This window comes from Triticum aestivum, chromosome 2A, assembly GCF_018294505.1.
Source record: "Triticum aestivum cultivar Chinese Spring chromosome 2A, IWGSC CS RefSeq v2.1, whole genome shotgun sequence".
Classification (NCBI taxonomy): Eukaryota; Viridiplantae; Streptophyta; class Magnoliopsida; order Poales; family Poaceae; genus Triticum; species Triticum aestivum.
Genome location: NC_057797.1, coordinates 399,762,556 through 399,766,365, shown reverse-complemented (window position 1 = coordinate 399,766,365; position 3,810 = coordinate 399,762,556).

The window sequence follows — 3,810 nt, the reverse complement described above, 5'->3', positions numbered from 1 at the left end:
CTCTTCTTGTATACGTACACCACCTACGTGGGGTTGTGTGAGAGAGATACAAACCTAGAGAGATAAAGTTTGTGGGTTCTTGAGAGTTTTTTTTGGGGGGGGGGGGTCAATAAAAAATGTAACATATGCAATGTGTGCGAAATAGAGTCCTGGATATAACATATATATAGAGGGGGCGATCCACGAGAAGAGAGTGGAGGTATCATCGGCTTGAGGTGTCCATAGAATCGAAGAGAGGGATGATGTGTGTGTGTGTGCGCGCGCGCGATCGATAAAGGGTGCCATTGAATTTGTGTGTGCCCACGTCAAAGATATAGAGTGGTTGGCCTACTGGAATGTGAGAGGGGACATGTGCAGTTTGTCTCTGTGGCGTGGATACCTACCTGCAGCGCTCGACTATCGATGTGTGGTGGGGGAAGAGGGAGGCCCAATTAACTATAGAGGTACAATGTCTGGTATATGTGTGGAGGAGGAGAGAGGCCTACCTCATGTATTAAGGAGATCAATTTGCCTCATGTATTAAGGGAGATCGATCGGCATCCATGCATATGTGCGGGAGAGGAATAAGGTTGGGAGAGAGACAGAGCTAGAGTGTTGGAGGGGGTGGTAGTGGAGTTGCTTCTAACAAATGGTGGGATAGGCCTGCTAGACAAACGGAGGGCATGCCCGCAATATCAATAAGAGAGGAGATGGCTGCTTGTTGTCTGTGCACGTGCGTGTAAGAGACGGGTCAGGAGGCATGCACGAATGATGAGGGGGGACGATGTGGTTGTGGTAAGCAGACGTAACTACATAGGAAGATCAATCGCCATTTGTTAGTGAAAGGAGAGACATAACTTGTGAGGTACATCGATCGATGGGGGGGGGTAGTTAAAGTCGATCTAGGTATATGTTGGGAGATCGATCGGTATACATGCATGTGTGTGTTCGAAGCAAATGAGGCACGAGGTGAAGGATAGAGAGAGAGGGATGCATCTAGGAGGTGGTATGAGAGGCATACTATATCGAGGGGGAAGGAGTGTGCGAGTATGAGAACAATGAAAAGAGTGGTGGGAGTGAGGCATGGACGGTGACAAGAGAAGAGGGGAAGCTTGTGTTTGTGCTAGGCACACCTAGCTAGAGAGGCATATCGATCGATGTGTGCTGTAAAGAAGGAGCTGGGGGGCCTACACACACCGTGGGTGAATGACCTAAAGTGAAAAGACGAATTTGCGCGATGGAGCTAGAGAATGCCGAGGGAGGGTGAGAGGGATGCCAGCGTGTGCATGCACGAGAGAAAGTTAGCCCTAGCTACAAAGATAAGAGGGTTGTGTGGGTGTAAAAGACGAATAGAGATCATATATACTTCATTATAAAAAGAGAATTCGGATATTTGAAGAATTTATCATAGTGTTTTGAACCGACGCATGTGTGAATATATAACGGTGATACACATGGTGTGGTTATGAACATGTTATACTACATATAATATATTTTATCTCTACTCTTAGTAAAAAACGGAGTTGTTGATGATGGTGTGCCTGCCATCCTGCAATATAGGCCGTCCGATTTATATCTGGCGGATAGCAAGGAAACTATGATGGTTGAAGTTGGCAACAATCATTATTGTAGATTCTTATTGAAATAGAGAAACGAATTCAAATATAGTTTGAATTGCAGTGGTAGTATAGACATTTGGAATGCACTAAAAGTTTTGTATGAGTAGGTTACATGCATTATACAGCAAGCAAAAAAATTTAATCGGACGTAACATGAATTCATACTCCCTCCTTCCATCTATATAGGGCGTAATGAGATTTTTAAGACCGCCTTTGACTATTGACAAGATTAATAGTACATGACATGCACAATGCGAAAATTATAACATTGAAAGAACCTTTCATAGATGAATTTATCGGCGTGCTTTGTGTAAGTTGCATGTCATATATTATTGCTCTAATATTTGGTCAAAGTTAGCATCGAAAAATGCATTAGGCCCTGTATAGATGGAAGGAGGGAGTAGCTTTGAATATCATTTGTATAGTAAAACGGGGCAAGACTCTCTCTTTGTGTGGTGTGAATAGTTTTATTTTTTTGTTTTCTTTTTGGTTGAGGGAAGTGCGAATTGATTTGGTACGCACAAGTACAATATTACTACACGTTAGGCTTGTCCCTAAAATTCAACCCGCGTCTTGTTATATCCTGAAAATTCAGATATCGTGCTCCCAAAACTGGCGCCTTCACAACCCGCGCCTTGCCATCCCGAAATTACAACGCACGTGAAAACTCCCTCCAGCTACCAAATCGCGACACGCAAAATCCCCCTTCTAACCCTGGGCCGAAAGGGCCGCTAGTTCAAATCGGTGGGGGGTACTTTTGTAACACACCCTACAATTTGGTCAAGCGCGTCCCTAAGTCATGCTTCACCCCCTCCCATCGCCCCCTTTTCGCCATTCAAAATCCCAGGACACCATAACCTCTCTGCTCCAGCCGCGAAACCCCACCCTTCTCCGTCCACCACGTCACCGCTGCCCAGCCGGAGCCTCTTCCCCGACGATGTCGTCCACCGCAATAGCTCGACGTCCCTCGTCCACCTCCCCGGATCAGGATCCGTCATCCATCTCGCCGTCCCGCCGGTTCAGCCGCCCCATCCTCCACCTCCAAGGAGCTGCTCCAATGATCACCTCATCCATTGCGGCTGCTCCATCCCCACAGCGCCACCTTAACCTGCTCCACCAGAACCACAGCATCCTCACCGACTCCTCGGACGAAGCCGAGGCCTACTCGACGCCACCAAAGAGGTTGTACACTCATCGCATCGCACCTTCTCCTTAACTCGACCTCCCGGCACCGACGATGCTCCATCCCGCACCCCCATGGAGCGGCTCCCATGAAGCCAGGGTCGCGGGAGACATCTCCATGTCGGCTCTCCCAGTGCGAGGCCCCTTCGGCGGCAGCGTCCATACCAGCCAGATCTGCTGCTGCTGCTGCTGCTCCGGCTCTCGCTCGCTCGCTCGCGCTGCTGCTGCTGCTGCTCCGGCTCTCGCTCGATCGCTCACTTGCCGAGCTACTGCTGCTGCTCTCCCCCTCGCTCGTGTTGCTTCTCTGCTCCGATTAAGCCACACTTCAGTCCACTGAATCAACTTTTGGGTCAGTCGATTTTCAGGGGTTGGGGGGCTCGCCGGAGTTAAGGAAGAACCACCCGCAGCGGGGATGGGGGCTCGCCGGAGAGGTACCCCACTATCTATCTTAGAGTTCAGGGTAGGGGCGGGGGGCCTAGAGGGCTGTCTGGGGCGGCGGTGGGGAGTTGTTTCGGAGCGGCGAGGCGGCGCTGGGGCCGGCAGTTCGGCCGGTGGTGGCTGGCGGCTCAGGGGGGTGTAGGTTGAAGATGAACTGCAGGCCCTCCCTAAAATATATGTCAAGTGCCTCTCTGCTACCATTGCGTTCAGTTTCGATAGTAGCATTCAGATTCCATAGTAAATTTCAGTTTTGACAGTTAAGTTCAGAGTCAATAGTTTTTACCTCATCTGTTGTAGTCAGATGGTCTCTGGTGATGTAAATTTTACATCCATTTTTCATCATCTATTGGAGATGCTATTAGAATCTCACTTGAGATTGACGATGTCTGTCTTGTGCTGCTTCAGCCTTGACGTCTTACGGCTCACCGGAGCTGCTCTAACAACAGAACAATCCATCACAACAGAGTAGTGCCCTGGACGCCGTCTACAGATTCCTCAGATCTTCCTCCACACCTCCGACAGCCACCTCTGCCTCAACTGCTTCAGCGACCAACCCAATGATGCCAATGTCGACACGGCTACGGCAAAGAGG